Genomic DNA, 18,930 nt, shown 5'->3' with positions numbered 1-18,930 from the left:
ACACACATTGACCCTAATGTACATATTTTGCCATGACATTGAAAGAATGACATTGGCAGTAGCTGTAAAAATTCACACTGAAATGGAAACAGAGGTGCTATTGCAGGTATTACAAACATATGGCACTAGTATCTTTGACAGATTAAAGCAGACCAGACCTTCTCAGGCCAGGGTCAGGAAGTGGTGCAAGACATCAGTTTTTTAAGTGACCATAACAGGAGAGTAACAAAGGTGAATTGAATGGTCACTGATGTGATACTGCATGCCAAGAGTAAGGCAAAAGATATTGCTAGATATAGTCACCAGAGGAGATGACCCTCAATGCAGACGCATCACACAGAGGTGAAGGAGTTCCTGGCAACACTGTGCAGGGCAGGCAAGAAACCTGTCATACCCGGTGATGACTTGGATGTGGCAGTTGGTCTGCAAAGACTGCCATAGTTTCTGTAGATCACATCAAGTTAGTAATACAATGTCCAGTACCATTATACAGTGACTTAGCAGTGAAAGTAGTTATTCAGCTGAAAATATGCATATCTGTCTTACAGGTACACAAGGAATGCAACCACAGCAAACTCCACCATAAGCTATGTATGTACCCACAGACTATATAACTAACTGGCATGTAGTAGCATGCGTACCATGTGTTGATGGGAGTGATTCAGATATTAAGCATTGCCAAAGATGTGCTATTATTATGCTTTTACAGGTTCTATTAGAGGAGGCTCCAACACAAAAAAATAGACACATGCCTAATGGCAGCAGGACACCTTTGCATGCTGATGATGGCACCCTACTCATGGCAGGAGCTAATTGCACAGTGGCACTGGCAGCGAAACTAAAGTTGGAAATAATGCATATGTACTTCATTGATGCCATATTGACTGAGTGGCTGAGTTAACCTCTGGCATCACCTGTATTTAGTTGTAGGACTAGCCACCTGGTAGCATTGTTAACACTGTCTCTAGACTGTTGTCAGTGTTGAAGTGACAACCTAACCCCATGTTGCAAAAATGGGAAAAAGGAATTGTGGATGTATGGGTACCCTACATTTAGTGCTGGATGTCCAGTCCATGTTATTCCCACACAAGTTACATGGAAGGGATCACCATGTATCGTATGCATGAGCAACACTGGTTCTGAGGTGGCACACCCACTATAAGGGAGACATATGTGGGTGGCTGTCACTGACATGATTATATGTCATTCCCTTACATTGGTATCACACTTGTCATCAATCAACATATGTAAAGATTAGTGACGAAGACACAGACTATATATACTCTATATGGGAGATGCTGAATTTGCTGTGTGACCTGTGTGAGGACCTGCAACTTTGACTGTGACTTTTGGGCATCCTACAGCACATGTAGAGTGACATGGCATATAAGGACCTGGAGCAGACATGCCTGCTGAGGCCAGTGGTGACAATGTTGACTTCCATGAGATTATTGGGAAATACCTAGCATGGCCGTGCAAGAGGCTGGGTGCTTAGTACAGTCATAAGCCAAGTGTATGCAATGGGCACACACACTGTGCGACAGACACCATCATTATCACCTCTGCCTATGTCTGTCCTCTTCCAAAGGTGAGGTTACTCCCATGATCATGCCCAGTGCTCTTCTGGCTTCACTGTAGGGACATCCTACCAGGCCAGATGGTCTCAGATGCACAGTTCCACTATCGCTATATCCTGTTGGTCTACCAAGTACCTATCCACAGATTATTGGTGGGAGAGGATGTACACCCAGACTATTGACTGATTTCTCATATGGGGGGGGCACAGTCAGCTCCTATAATACTCTCAAAGTGCCATGCCATCCATGGGAAAGGTTGCTTTCAGTCCTGATACATAAGCCCCACAAGGTACACCTGGCCTGTATTCACAACATGGAAGCTTCCCTACTTTGACCATGGATGACGTGATCCCTGACTCCTCTCAACCTTTAGCAATGTGCATTGCTACCAAGTCTACCTCTCCTAACCTTCACACCTGTAGTAGGATTGCTGTCCACTGTTACTGTGTAGTAATGTCTGATATACAATGTGGCAGGGCAGTGCACTGTACTGCTTACCCTAGGTGTGTTAATGCATGCAGCAGTTTTATTCTGTGTTCTTCATGTCATAGCCCATAGTTGTGAACCATTCACTGCCTCTTTCCCAATGCCACTATATGTTGTACCTGTCTTACCTCGCATGGAACACCACTGCAACTGGTTCCTCCAGTGATTCCTCACCCAGCTGTTCCTCCACTGTTACCACAAGTCTCTCCAGCAGTACAATAATGTTCTCACTCTCTAACTGCTTTTATGCCACCATATTGTGTTGAATGACACAAACCACAAATATCTTACTGCAAGTGTGTATCCAGTGTATATGCATTGCAATACCAGATGTGTACCACAACAGAAGCAAGCTTTCATAAGTCCAAACACATGTTCATCAGTGGTCTGTTTCTGCAGGAGTACAGAGTTATAAGCCATCTCCTGTGTGATCTAGGAGTCATGGATAGGGGACATCAGCCATAGTTCCAAGGCATATCCTGCAAAACCTACAATGCACAAGAGTATATACCATTGTGAGAGGCCTGCTGCTACAGCCATTGGTACAGCAGATCCAGGACTCTGTGGCTGAAAAGCTGTGCATTTGTTAACTAGACAACCCAGTTCACCCCACACAAAACACTGGTAGCTTCCTAGATTGTGCACAGACACATTGTATATAGCACCCAGTGAATTGCACACCACCTGGTAGTTGATGGAGTGGAAGCTCTTCTAGTTGATGTACAAGACATCATGCATGTGAGGCCATCATGGCAATGTACCTGCAGTCAGTGGTCTCAAAGACATCACAGGAAACAGGCTGTGTCACAGAGAGCCTGTATAGTGATCTTTTTCTTCGTTGCTGTCTGTGGAACCCAGATATGCTTCTTTATGTGCTGCAGCATCATGTCAAGGGACTGGTACAGGATTTGCAAGGTTGACACCTTGAAACTCATAATGTATCCCCTGTAGGATGCTAAAGGTCCCAGAGGTAAGAATGGTCAGTGCTACATAAACCTTTGCGTAGACTGGACTGGACATTATACACATCCCTCTTGACTCCATTTGAGGGAAGCATGTCTACTTACTCGCATAGTGTGCCCACATGGTAGCAGTCAGCATTGTCCTGGTCATAGATATAATGGCATGCTAGCTGCTGGTGGACCCATTTATGACATGTTGGGCAACAGACACTATTTCTGAAAGTGGCCACTAAAACATATTGTCCTTCTAGTGCTGATGCTACCCTTAGCATTATAATGCAATTGAATATCCTATACATCATGAAATCCTAGCAATCAGAATAGTTGTCTGCTGCAACTCACAGCACTAAACGTATACATTTCTGAGTCTTTCTGCCATGTTTGGATTAATTATTTGTATTTGTTGTACGTCTCATTAACATTACTCATTTGCATAAATTGTGTAGTCATTTGTATGCCATGCATACCAAACTATTTTAGTAGTGAGGTCACACTTCTTGTTTCTCTGAATCACCCCTAACAGTGCATCACTGCTCAGTGTGCTGTTTTGCATAACATTTTGTGGTAATTGTTTCCAAACTCCCTCATTGTTTCCACTAGCTAACATATGAATCATACATTTTACAAAAACTGTGCCTTTTATAGTTAGTATTCTGTTTTTATTTCTGAATATCATATTCTGGAGCTTTTTTTTTCAGGAATTAGATATGCTAAACCCATACCCAAACAAAGGAGACCTCAGAGGCAAAAACACACATGAACTCCACAACCCTCCACACCACACACCACTCATAGTCCGCACACCTATGTCTCGCAACCACAAAGGCCTAATCATAAACCCAACATATTAGTCATAAGAGACTACATTGTAAGACACACAGATGTGCCTCTCACCAGGTTAGATAAGGAGAAACTCACGGTTAGTTGTCTGTCAGGTGCCAGAATCCACCATATCACACACGCACTCAAGTCTCTCAACAACAGGTACTGTTATGACTCTGTCATAGTCCATGTTCGTGTGAATGACTTGAGATATACCTCCCTGGACTATATGAAGAGAGACATGATTAAGCTCGCTGAATATGTGTCCCAGCCAGGTATGTCCTTAGCCTTAAGCAGCATTCTACCTTCACCCAGAATGATGCCGTAATACAAACAGAAAATGATTGACTTTAACAACTGGTTTAGTTTCTGGTGTCATTCCAGGGGGATCCAGTACCTGACAACCTGGGAAGATATGATCGACAGATCACGATGCTAGAGATGGCCTGCATCTGTCTCACTTGGGCTTCAGGCTTCTGGCAAAGGCCCTTCCCTCCCCCATAGTGCATTTTTTAGGAAAAGTCCTGAGGTTGATAAAACCAACGTACAAATTTCAATAAAATGCAAATTAAAGGTCATGCTTTTAAATGCTAGGAGTCTAAACATGAAGCTGCACTCATTGCAAACATTCTTAACCCTAGAAGATGCTGACATTTGTGCAGTCACAGAAACCTGGTTCAAAGCTGCAGAGAGCACCCCAGCCTTACCTGGTTACTCATCCTATTATATATTCAGACCCCAAACTGTAGGCAGCAAAGCCAAAGGAGGTGGAGTTTCAATGTATATTAAAGATACACACACCTCCTGGCTGGTCAAATAGTATGATGCACAAGAGACACTCCAGGTGCAGTTAACCATTGATAAGACCCCTATTCATATCATAGCTAGCTACAGGCCCCCAAATTTGACTCCAGATACCCACTCCACCCATCTGGACCACTTTGAATTTATCAAAATTCAACCCTTTACCCTGATCCTGGGGAACTTTAACTACCCAACCATAGACTGGAAAAACTACTCATGCCAGAATGCAAATGCCCAGAGATTTCTCAATTTTATCAATACAAATGTCTTGGAACAGCTAGTTAATACCACCACAAGAGGCAATAATATCTTGGACTTGATGTTAACCAACATGGGTAACCACTGCAGCACCCCTACAGTATCATTCTCTCTGGTAAGATCAGACCATAAAGCAGTCACTTTCAAAGTCAGCATCTCCCTGCCCCCCCCTCTAGCTAGGGTCAAACAAAACAACTTCTCCAAAGCTGATTACAACCTCCTGAGGGATGGTATAAACAGCTTCACAGTCCCCTCCCTCTCTGTTGGAACTGGTACAAATGCCAAATCTACACCAAAGTACTATATGAGCACTTGCATGGAATCAGGAATACCTGACAGGGACAAAATCATCCTCCACAAGGAAGAGTAAACCTGTCTGGTGGACATCTGCAATAAATAAACTATAAAACAAAAGGAAAAAAAATGCTGTCCATGACCAAGAAGGAGTAGGTGCCTAATTGGAAGCAATCTCTTCCTAGCCTGAATAAGTAAATAAGAGCACTAGTGAAACCATCTAAAGCCAACTGCAAGTCCAAATTGGCTACATCTACTAGAGACAGCCATAATGCCTTCTTCACATATGTCCGCAATCTCAAAGGAAGCACCCACATCTGTTCAGAACTGGTGGTCAAGAACACCACATACATAAATGCTGTAGATATAGCCAACCTACTGGCTGACAGATTCACTGAAAACTTCACCCCTCCGTCTCCCTCATCAGTAAATCAGGACATCCCCAGTACTTGCCCACCTCCCCTTATCTCTATGGAACAGGTCATCACTGTCCTCTCAAAGGCAAAAAATACAGCCTCCATGGGACGTGATAACTTCCCAGGGTGCATCCTACATGAACTCAGGCATGTGCTTGAAGCATCATTAGGCACCCTATTCAACCAAAGCCTGAGTACAAGCTTTGCCACAGCTGAGTGGAGGACAGCCACTGTCATCCCTTTACACACATTGGTCTTGGGGTCTCTATTATTTGAGATATAGTTCTCTGAGGTGCATACCAAAACCAGTGGGCTATGGTTGACCAAGTTTGCAGATGACTGCAAGCTGGGCGCAGTCATCAATTCCCCAAGTGATGTGGACATCCTCCAAGAGGATCTCACACAAACAAGCGACTGGTGCCAGAAACATGGCCTCAAGCTGAAATCCAAAAAATGCATCATCATCCCCTTTGGGAAGAGTGACATCCACACATATTATCACATTACTAACAATGTCATAAGCACGCAATCAGTCATGAGGGATTTGGGCACCCAGGTTGATAACAACCTGACTTTTAACCACCATGTTGCTTCCATTGTACGGAAAGCTTTCTACATGGCCTACCTTATAAGCAAGGGTATCTCATCCAGGGACAAGAAGGTCATAACATCCCTGTATTCTTCCCTTTTAAGGCCAATTATTGAGTACAACACCCCCTTTGGTATGTACCTCACAAAACACATGCAGCTGCTGGAGAGACAACAGAGGTTCCTCACCAGAAGAATCCAGGACCTCAAACATCTGCCCTACATAAATAGGCTAAAAGCCCTGTCCCTGTACTCAGTTTCATACAGACTCCTCAGAGGTGACCTCTGTCTGGCCTACAAAGCAATCTCAGACCCCGCCTTGATGGGACTGCTGCATATCTGCAAGTCAAGCTCCACTCAAGTAACCAGCACATGTGACCTCAACCTGGTCTGTGACATCAATAGGGCTTGTTGGCAGGACAGATGTTTGTCCCAGAGACTCCCACATCTGTGGAATAAACTCCCCCTCCATGTTGAGCAGAGTACCTCATTATCCCTTTTCAAGCGCAACCTGGATAACTGGATTGGAAACAGAAAATACACCCCTGGGATTCCACCTGTGTCCCTGCTGGACAGGGGCTTTGGGTGCTGACATGTCTAAACATGGGCTAAACTCTTGGATAGGCTTCTAAGGGCCTCAAGTCCAATAGCCTAGTAACTTCCTATGATCTTATGATCCTATGCAACCTATATTTGATTTTTTTTTAATTCCATAGACTATCACTCTCCAAATCATGTCTGAAAATCATCAATGAATCAGCCCACCCACCCACCTGGTTCTCGATATAAGTAAGTAAATAAATAAGCAAATAAACCACAACCTACACAGGTTTTCAGCAGTTTGGTAAAACAATTTGGTTGATCCTTTTGAATTCATTTGCCCCTTTCTTTTGCAGTCAAACCAAACAAATAACAATCTTCATACTTTTGCTATAATACCCTCCTAGTTGGAGGTGTAATTTGAATATTAACTGCCAGGGGGAGTTCTGAAATGGTGGTTATTATGTTAAGGAAAATCCCATGCAGATTGGAGCATGAGATTTAGTATTAGAGATTGAGATCTGCTTTTCTGGAACTAAATGCCATATGGATGTGGAATGGCAATTGTCTGTTTGATTTCTTAAGACTGTCCTCAGCATAGCAGTGTTTTTGTTTGTTATTGAAGGCCATGAAGGGCAGTGTTATAGTGGATAAAACTGCTGCCTATGAATCAGCAGTATTTATTCCTTTGAAAGAAGAGTGATGGAGTAGAGATGTTTTACTTTGGTATGCATTATGGTGATGACTGCGAGGGTTTTAAGATTCTGACCAGTGATTACTTCCATGGTCAATTTTTCTCAGGTACTGCCTGCAGTTTTTATTTCCTTTGTAATTTAAGATTCTATAAATCTGTAATAGCCAATCCCAGTTATTCTGTTTAGCCTTATTTTATAAGCTATCTTATCAGTGCTACTACTAGTGACAAAGAACCAGTTTCTCCCAACACTGAATTTAGATGGCTGGACATCTAGCCTTAGAGTTGGCCCTATTATGCCAGCACTTCTGCTGTGTAGAACCAAAAAATGGACTTCATATGTTTGAAATTCATGGGGCACACCAACAAATCCATGTGCCACTTTGGATGGCTGAATGTTATAAGAACATGGTGGTACTTTGCAAACATCAACATGATGAATGTGTTGTTACATGGTGCTTCATTGGTGTTTAACATGTATGATGCATATCTGTATGCATGTGTCTGTATGTGCACATCTATGTGTGCTCATGCATGTACAGGCATGTGTGTCTTTGTGTGTGTATGCATGTGTGTGGTTGTGTGCGCACATATGTGCATGTGTATGTGTATGTGTACAAGCATATATGTAGAGATGTGTTGCATGTGTATATGATTATGTGCAATGCATGGATAAAATCTCTTTAAGCACTATGGTTGTGTGGGAAAATTGCACAGATGTTATGGAAATAATCTATGTTCAGAGAATGGTAGGTGGCATGCTCAAACTTTACAATTTATAATTGCAGATACATGTCAGATGCTTAGGAACAAAACTTCTGATGGCACATTTCCCCCTTTTGTCAGTTGTTTGATATCAGCACTGATTTCTTTCTCACTTATTTGTTTCAGTTTTAGGGAAGGAAGATAGCATAAAGCTGATGCTGATTAATATTTTACTTTGGCTTAAAAAATGATGAAATCGAGTCTTTAAGTGCTATTCCAGTTAATATCACTTCATAGTTCTTGCTAAGTCAGTTTTTTATTCTCTAGCATCTGCCTAAAGTTTGTGGATTATTCTTTCAGCATTTTGCAGTCCTCTATAACCTGCAGTCAGAAATATTTTCTGTAGCATTAATGTTACTATTACCACTTATTATGTAATGACATATCACTTATGAATCATTTGCTAAATATAATAATATAGTATAGCCTTTGAGAAACAAATGAATTTGTATGAATGGATACGTCTTTCTGGCTTGCATTGCTTAATCAGAATATAACATTAACTTTAGTGAGTCATTAGCTAGTGTACAACTTGAAAGCCTTGCTTTTTAACATAGCACCACCTACCCTGGATCAGATCTCTCACCTCAGACCCCTTGAATCAAAGACAGAGCCAAAAATAACAAGCTTTAGTTTTTACTTAAGAATCTCTATCCTGGACTAGATCACTCAGTCTCATACCTCTTGAGTCATAGACAGAGTCAAAAATATTGAGTAATAAAGGTAAAAATTCAGGACATGTTTTAAATACGATAAGACTGTTCACTTAGAAAGATAATACAGTCAGGTAATTTGTATTAAGATGCATTTTTTCATAAAATGAAAAACTATATATACTTTCTAAATAATAAATCTGTGACTGTGATGTCTTACTATATGTAATGACCTTAATCTTCACTACATTTCCACAAAAGTCATACATTTTATATACAACAGGACAGAACCTTAAGGCAAAACTCAAGGGTAACCCCAAAACACCTGAAAATCAGGGACAACTCAGAAGTGTGGCCTGGACATTGTTTATACTAAACTAGCTCTTAGTGTGAGATCACGCAGGAAAACAGCTCTTCTCAGAAGGCAGCAAATCTTTCAGTGAAGTCATGGGAAAGCCTGCTGTGTTGACATACAAAGAAGATATACTGTGCTGAGATGGTGTTTGCTTTCCATACAGAATTACTCCTAATAACATTGAACCATGACTAGAGTGATTATTCACGCTTGCAGTACCTATAATAACTGACTAAGAGCAATGTGGATGTTCCTTTGCACAAGGCATTTGGTGCTTCTCCTATTACGCATGCTACATTCTTCCACTGACATCATCTCAAATGGCGTCACTTATGTAGGAATGTACAGAGTTGCTGGGAGAGGCAGTCCTGCTAAGCATTTTAAGTTTTTGGAAGCTTTATGGAAATGATGATCTTACTTGCATGAACAACAGCTGTTTAAAAATACTTTCCCAGTATTTTACTATCAGGCTTTCCAATTCAGTGCATTATGCCATAGCCCACTCCCCCAACCACCCTCTGGGTGGGGGAGGAGAAGCAGCTGGTATACATCCAATATGGGCAGTCATTAATAGTCTTATGTATTTAGTGGTACTATAAAGATTATTGAAGACTGAATGGAAATATTATGGAAATGTTATAGTAATTAATGGAAATTGCTTTTGTCATAAAGTTATAAATTAAAAGATAATAGATAATAGGAGCAGTTTAATTTTGAAATGGTATTTAGCCATCTGGCAACTTTAGTTACCTTTATTACCTATGGGGGAAAACATAAATAGCATTAGTTTATATCCATTTTGATTTTCCCAGAGCTAATAAATGTCATAAAACAGGCAGAGATGGCACTGCTGTTTCTCTTGTGAACCATAAGTAAGTAAACAGGCAGTAAAGAGCACATACAAAGCATATTACACTCATGGCTAAGGGCAATGAAAATTATGAACAAAAACTGATGAGAGCATTCAGCTGTACGTATGAGATAAAATATTTTTTTTATACATAGCCAAGCAAGCTGTATTTAATTTATTAACCAGAATACAGTTTGAAACAATAAGTTGGAAAAATGAAGCATATGAGTTTAACAGTTAGGTTTTTGAGAAAATGCTTGATATATTATATTATATTATATTATATTATATTATATTATATGCTTTGACTGCGGTGGTGGTGCTGCGGTAGCATTGTCGCCTCACAGTAAGACGTTGTCCTGTTCGATTCTCAGCTAGAGCGTCTTCTGTGTGGAGACATGCGTGAATGGGCGTACCTTCGTTGAAGGTTGTGCGTCAGGGTCTGCAACTCGGCACGTAAAAATCTACTGCCAATCATTAGCGGACCGGAGTTCCGCTGTGGCGACCCCTAACCGAGAAAAGCCGAAAGACACAACAACAACATATTATATTATATGCTTTCCACAGATCAGATTTTCATAGAATCATAGAATAATCATATAAAATAGAAGACAACTGGGCCATATGGCCATTTACGCCTTGCAGTACACACCCTCAGACCTAATCTAACGTTTTCAAGGACAGATAGGCCAGTCAAGCTGCCAATGAATTTGTGATTATCCATCCAACTAACTCCTTTTTCAAGGAAGATAGTGTGTCACATTGCTTGATGTGGAGTGGAGGGCTGTTCTAGAGAATGGGTAGTCATTGCATGATGAATCTGTCTCTCCAATATGATTCGTTTATATGCTGAAACAGGTTCAGATCTCTGGTCCTAGTGTTTACTGGACTGTTTGATTTGTGGATACACAAGACATCTTGGACTGCTGTATCCCTAATGGCCCAAAAATTGTGGAACAGATTGCCCCTTAGGAGTCTATAGGACACTGAATTCATGGCTAGAACCTCCAACCTCTCCTGGTAACTTGGGTCTATTAAGCCTGTGATCTTTTTTGTTAGGAACATCTGGATTCTCTCCAATTGCCTTGTGGAAGGATGGGGTTAAAGTGCAATTTTAAAAAATAGGAACCACAAGAAGATGTGGTTATTTCAGACATAAAACGTTACTGCATTGGACACCTGCCAGTGTTCCAAACTGAGAAATTAAATAGTGACCAACTGGATAGCCCATTGTAATTATTTAATTTAAATATAGGGCATAAGTAAGTAAACAAAACTGAAAATCTACAAATCTACAAATACACCTACAAATATATCACTACCAAGAAAAACTTCTCCCCTACTAATTTTAGCCTCCTACTCCAACAATGTAACTGGACACCACTTAAACACCTACAGTTAGATGCTGCTGTTCAGTACTTTAACGAAACCTTCCTTACAATCCTAAATAGTCTAACCCCAACTAAAAAAGTACATACTAATACCAAGCCCCTCCCATGGCTAACCAAAGACACCAAACTACTAATGAAGGTTAGAGATAAAGCCTGGTCAACATACTATATCTTCAGAGACAAAACGGACCTCTTAACTTTTCAATAACTAAGAAACTTAACAAAGAAACAGATCAGAAAAGACAAACAAACATACTTCCTATCCTGTCAACAAAAACACCAAAACAACCCCCAATAATTCTGACAATCCATCAACAAGCTCATTAACCCTGGTCATACCTCTACCCCTTCCCCTGTCACCCCAAACAATCCTGACCCTATTTCAAATCAATTCAACTCCCACTTCATAAACACCGTCACCTCCCTACTAGACAACCAACCAACCCAGTCAATTTCTGTCCCCACCCCTGCCCCAAATATTCACAACCCCTTCCCCTTTACACCCATACAAACAAACTATATAAAGACTGTCTTAACCAAGCTTAAACCTGTCTGCATAGCTACAGACAAGCTCCCAAATGAGTTTCTAAAACTCACCACTCCTTCCATTGTTTACCCCATTTCAGTCTTGATTAACCGCTCTATTAAAGAACAATATATTCCACTTCAGTGGAAACTATCTCATATCATACCCCTCCACAAAGGTGGACCCTCCTAAGAACTAACTAACTATTGACCCATAGCCACCCCCCCTTGCAAAAATACTAGAAAATGTATCCACAACCAACTCATTATTTCACAACTTCCTGTCCAGCACCCAGCACGGCTTTAGACCTAAGTATAGTACCAGCACTGCCCTACTAACCTTCACTAACACCATCCATTATCTCATGAATGAAGGCCAGCTTGTTTCTTCCATCTTTCTTGATATGTCCAAAGCATTTGACACCGTATCCCACCAGCTACTACTTAATAAACTGTCTTCCTATGGCCTCAGTCCATCATCACTAACTTGGTTCCATAGCTATCTTTCCAATCAACAGCAAGCTACAAAATGGGAAAACTCTCTTTCCCCCCTACTCCCCATCTCCATAGTCATACCCCAAGAATCTATACTCAATCCTCTTCTCTTTATCATATTTACAAATGACCTTAGTTCAGCTACTCAACAAACCTCAATAATACAGTATGCTGATGATGCTACACTTATTTGCTCTGCCCCCACACCCCAAGAACTACAACTAAAAATGCAATCATCTTTTCAGGACATTGAAACATACCTCTCACAACGCCAGCTCATTTTAAATCCCAACAAAACTAAAATTATCGTCTTCAGTAACAAAAAAAAACCTCCCCAGCTCCTTTTCTCACCCACCTCAGCAAATGGAACCAAGATAGTCCCCACAAACCACACTAAACTTTTAGGTGTTACCATAGATGAGAACCACAAATTTGATACACATATTGCTCAAACTATCATAAAAGTCCACATCACACTAGGCACCCTGTACAGGGCCAAACCATACCTAAATCCCAAGGCAAGGCTAGCCACTGCTTGCACACACCTGCTATCCACCCTCCTGTACGGTTGTCTCATATTCAGTAATCTTCGAAAATTGGACCTCAACAACCTAGAATCATGCTATAGCAAGATAGCTAAATATGCCACCAATCAACCACACAGATCTCATCACTGTTCAGCTCTCTCACAGATAAACTGGCTAGAGCTCCCCAACCTTTTATCACTTAATCAGCTAATCTTAGCCGACAAAATAATCTATCTCCCCTGGTGACTGCCCTGCAATCTCCCACCTAGTCCAACCTAGTAATAATATCAGATCTCTCAGATCTTCTTACAAACTCTTACTCAAGGTCTCTAACTCCCACAACTATCATGGCAACTCCATCTACTCACAGAAAATAGCCAAACTCTAGAACACTCTTCCAGAGACAATAACAAAAAACCCTATTCACAATCAGTTCAAAGCACTCCTAAAGGAATATCTGACTAATCATTGGCTATGCTTTTGCCACTCTCCTGGATAACTATTAACCCACTTCTATTTCTGTTCTCATCATAACTACTATCATCTGTTGTCTTATTTGTCTTGTTTTAAAATATCCCAGTACTGTATTGTGCAAATGCTTGGTTTGTACTGTTGCCTGTATTGCTCTATCAATTGTATTGTATAAATGTATGTATTGTTTGCAGTAATTGTTTTATTACTGTGGAGCTTTTCTCCCCGGGTCTCCACTGAAAACGGGCCCCTGGCCCAGTCGGACACTACCTGGTAAACAAATGTAATAAATAAAAATAAATAAAAAATGATGTTTCTCTCTATTTATGGTTTACTTGATGCAAACAGATACAGAAATACCAATGTAAATGGTAATCTAGCTTTTGACCAACATGTGTCTAAGGTGGTAAGAAAATCATTCTATGTCACTCAACTTATAAGTAAGTGCATGGCACCTAGGTCCAGGGAAGTCATCATGCCCCTGTGCTCAACCCTCATCAGACCATCACTGAGTATAATGGCACCTTCAGTAAGTACCTAACCAGACACATCAACCACTGGAGCATCCGCAGAGTTTCCTCACACAAGAAATATAGGACATAAACACAATGTCCTATGTAGATTGCCTCAAATCTCTGTCTCTGGACTCTGTTTCCTACAGACTGCTGAGAAGTAACTTATGCCTGGCATACAAGGTATCCGTGGATCTTGCTCTGATGAACATTTTGCATCTCCGCAAAAGGGACAGCACCAAAACTACTAGATCTAGATCTAAGGATTTAAACTTTGCTTGCAACTTAAATACATGTTGGAGGAACATGTATGTATCTCAGAGAATCACTGTTCTCTGGAATAGGCTTCCCATCCATGGTTTCCTAACCATATTCAAGTGCAACCTGGACTAGTGGATGGAAAATCAGAACTTCACCCCTGGTATGACATTTATGTCACTGATGGACTGAGGTAGTCATTAAATCATGTCGTAACTAACATATACCTCTTAAGGCACAGTAACCTGTAAGATGCATTTGAGTTGCATGTGGCTAGGTTTATAAAGGCCCATTTGAGTTGCATGGCTAGGTTTATAAAGGCCCATTTGAGTTGCATGGCTAGGTTTATAAAGGCCCATTTGAGTTGCATGGCTAGGTTTATAAAGGCCCATTTGAGTTGCATGGCTAGGTTTATAAAGGCCCATTTGAGTTGCATGGCTAGGTTTATAAAGGCCCAGTGTCCGTTAACCTAGTATACACCTACGAACCTATAATTATAGTGTTGATCACTTGGAATAAGCAAACAAACCAAATGAAGACATTTCTTACTTTAAGCTGGTGAACAAGAAAGTCAGACCAGCTCTGTAAACATAAACACTTATTTTTATAAAACTTCTGAGTCTCATTCACCACCACCTGCTTCAAGAAGATGTTTTCCAGGCATATGCTGACTATTTCTGTCTTTGTAACTCCCAGGGTATAACTTTTTTTTAGATGGGGTAACATCCAAGTATCCAAGTATCAGGCCATCACACTAGCAAGATAAGAGATTTCCTTTCATACTCCATTCATTCTAGGCATGTGTGAGCAGTGCATAGAGTATACATGTTTTTTCCCCATTTACAGAACTTTACTTTTTGAAACAATAAAAAAAGTTTACATTTTGTAAAAGATAAAAAATAAATTTGACATCTTTCTGATAAACTTGGCAAGATTTGAACCAGTCAATGGCTTCACTATAATAAGGGTGCACGCTTCAGCAACTTAACTAGTTATTACTGCAAATTCATCAGGTAAGGAAAAGTACAACTTAACTAGTTATTACTGCAAATTCATCAGGTAAGGAAAAGTAACAGTTTCATAAGACCATCTGAAAACATAATGCTCAACACTTAAGAGCCACACAATCTTCACGTTTAACAAGATGCAAGTCAGATGTAAGAAAATTTAACGTGACTCTACAGATGGAGTCATAGGATTAGTATTGTTCAAGCAGATTTTAACCCCCTTTCAAATGTTGTACATATTAGCATAAGAAAATCAATATAAAGATGGTCATTAACATGAAATCATACTTAGGAATGGTCCACTGCTTAAGTGCCCTTTTCAAAACACACGTGTAAAAGCCCAGATATCCTCCTGTACATCCAAGCACTTCCCAGATAGTAGAAAATGACTTCCTTTCATAAAGGCAAATGAGGTAATCCTCTTCACTTTGCGTAGCTTTTGTTAATCTACTGTTGAATGAAACCATGCAAAGCCAGCAACAATAAAGCACATGTGGAACTGGACTTTCATGAAATCTAGGCCACTGCAAAGGTATCTCATCATCAATGACATCTGGGCAAACTACCAGAAATGAAATGTGCTGGTTGGTAATTAACTAGCACCCACAACTTCCACTCAAACATTTTACATTTAAACCACTGCAAAGAGTTTTTAAAGTCTTAAAGAAGTTCGCTGGCTTATTCAGTATCCAATTTGCAATATTTTAATCAGGTTCACTCCCACTCTTCTGCACCGAAATTACTTAGGTAACGGTTTCTCCTTTGGTTATTCTGGCTTCTATATACTCAATTCTCCTCTCTAGAGCAGTCAACTTTTCATTCAAAGTTGATAAGCGAGATCATCAGGACATGTCAAATGAATTCAAAAAATCGGCTATCTCTTAATACTGCTGGTGATCACCTCAATGTACTCTTGATTCACCCAGTCCTGATGAATCTCTCGCTGAACTAGGTCTTCCTGACCTGCCATTTTAGAGTATACGTTTTTATGGTTCTGTTCATATGCACAAACTGTATCAAAGTATGTTTTTATGTTTCTGTTCGTATGCACAAACAGTATCAAGGTACGTTTTTATGGTTCTGTTGGTATGCACAAACTGTATCAAGGGCTACCTTGTAAAGAATGCATGTTACTACTGTTACCCAGCTTGCAGTCTCAAGGTCTCCATCTGGAAGCAGTCAGGTAGTGTCACAACTCACAGCCTTATTCCCTGAATGAAGAACAACAGGCAGGTTGCACTCTGTCTTCTCTCCCTTGCTAAATATCCAGGATCCAGACTCACAAACTGACCCTAAGTCACTGTAGCTGCAGATGAATGCCAGATGTGTTAGGTTCAAAGGTACTTACTAAACATGGGGTCAAGGAGTCCATTGTAGAGCATAGCTCAGTTTCCCAAGTGCCACAGAGCACACTCTGATTAAATGATTTGCTCATAATCTCACAATAGGCAAGTGAAGGCTGGGAGAATCAAACCTAGGACTACAGGAAGCAGCTCATCAACATCCCATTGCCTTAAACCACTCTGTTAAGTGACAGACCCATTATGTGGTCTCTGTAGATAGTGCTACACCACATGCTCATGGTTGCACTTCAAAACCAACATATTCAGGTGTCAGTGCAACAAAACACTGAATGTTTTTTTTTTTTGTCTGATAGTATTTGAATCATTGTCATCTGCATGGCTAATTCACATTCTGTATAGGCTCACAATATTACATTAGATGTCCTGAAAATTAAAAGAACTGATGAGCTTTTCCCATTCATTAGCTAATACTCTTGAATTGCTAATACTCTTAAGAAAAGCTGAAATAATCATTCATAATAAATATAACATTTACCTTTATGTGCTAAATAAGGCAATCATCTGGACTCTGCAAATAAAATACATTAACATATTAAAAAAAACTTTAACACAAATAATGATTTCCAAGTTATCCTAGTCGTTCTATACAGATAAACTTGAAAACAATCAATAGCATTTACATCTTTTATTACAACCAGTTGTTGACTGGCAGACAAAAATCCTTCCTTTGCTCTCCTTATATGCTCATTAGTTAATCCAGCTCTCCTTCCCCAGACTGTTAATATAGTTGCATTTCAGGATACAGAATAGCCCTTTGTTCTTGGGATCTTTGGGGAGGGGTGAATAGTGCAAATGGAACCAGCAGACAGAGATTTGTAGCTTTGAATTCTTGCATTCCATGGCAACCATACCATGAAGGTGAGGTAAACAGAACTAAAAGACAAAACAAGGAGGATTACATGGTACAGTATTATAAACAAAGGGAAACCTGGGAAGCTCTTACTGATGACAAGACTAAGCCAAACTGCTGAAATACATGTCTGACTTGAAGTAAAACTCAAAAAAGTATTGTAGATATTTCATTGTGTAATTTCATACCAGATTTATGACAACCTTTCTGCCAGGAGCTTGTTAATAAGAATTATGCAGTGCTAATTCTATACACGAGATATGTTTAGAACTAGTACCAACGATTATCCATCTTCCCTACAGGTGATTGAAAGCTAGCTGACTGGGTTCTTACTGACAAACATGACTGCATGAATTTACTTTTCCCAGTAGGTTTTAACCTTGATATGTAGACACTGGAGGGTTGCTGTTTGTATGAAGCCATTGTCCACAGCTTTGGGAGTTTTTCCTTTCCCCACTATTGTACAGCCATGGAGTTAGTATATGAAAGTTAGGAGGGTTTAGGAGCTTGCCCCCATATGAGGGAAGCAGGAGTTTTTGCATTCCTGCAAAAATGTTTATTTTAATTTATGCAATTTGTCTGCAGATGAATCATGTTCTCAATCAGTTATCATCGAACAGCTGGTTCTCAAGCAATAATGTTTTTATTCTTCATAAAGGAAGCAAGTCATCCATCAAGCCATCCATCCATGCATCAATCCATCTGTTTTATAAGTTGTTTGTCCTGCTGAGAGTCTGGTGGTAGTAAGCTGATCATGGTCTTTCCTCTCCTGTACAATAGTTCCTCAGGTCACCTTGTGGGGTCCCTCATTCTCAATCCTTCTGAGATACATACTCTCTCTGTTTGTCCTGGATCTCCTCTGCAGCCTCCTTCCAGTGGACCATGCCTCATATATCTCCTGCAAGAAGCATCTAGTAGGCATCCTTAGTAAATGCTCAGATCATCTCAGCTAACTTTTCTCAGCCCAGAACAGAAGTCATTCCCAGATCATTAAGTCTGACTCAGAAATCCTACAAATGAATCTCATTTCCTGTGCTTGCATCTGAGTTCTCATCCATTTGAGCAACACATAAAGCTGTTGGTGAGGATGAGGACATAGACTGCTTGGCACACAGAGAGAGCTTTGTCTTAAGAATCAGCTCTTGATTTTTCACTGCATTCTAGTACAACACCTGCAGTACCACTGCAGCTGCACACATCTGCTGATTAACCTGTAAGTCTCCCATGCCATCACTCCTAAACAAACCCCCAAGGAACTTAAGCTCCTCCATTTGGTTTATCTGCTCCCCTCTCATTGTTTCTGGGAGAGAATTATGACCTCTAAGAAGGCAGTAATGATTATTACTCCAACCACTTCTCAAAAAGTACTGGGCCACTGCACTGCATGTCAGAAAGCACAGACACTTGAGGCCAAGAGGACAACACTATCTGCAAACAACAAAGACGTGACCCTCATGTCTCCAAAC

The 18,930-nt window shown here is 40.5% G+C and overlaps 1 pseudogene; it reads right to left on the bottom strand.

Annotated features, from left to right (window-relative positions):
* Positions 1-15,974: 15,974 nt before the first annotated feature.
* On the bottom strand, positions 15,975-16,220 carry LOC122802068 (annotated as a pseudogene).
* Between the last annotated feature and the right edge of the window lie 2,710 nt (positions 16,221-18,930).

The sequence above is a fragment of the Protopterus annectens genome, chromosome 5.part0 (assembly GCF_019279795.1).
Source record: "Protopterus annectens isolate FY-2018-M chromosome 5.part0, PAN1.0, whole genome shotgun sequence".
Taxonomy (NCBI): Eukaryota; Metazoa; Chordata; order Ceratodontiformes; family Protopteridae; genus Protopterus; species Protopterus annectens.
This window is presented reverse-complemented; position numbering and strand designations above follow the sequence as displayed.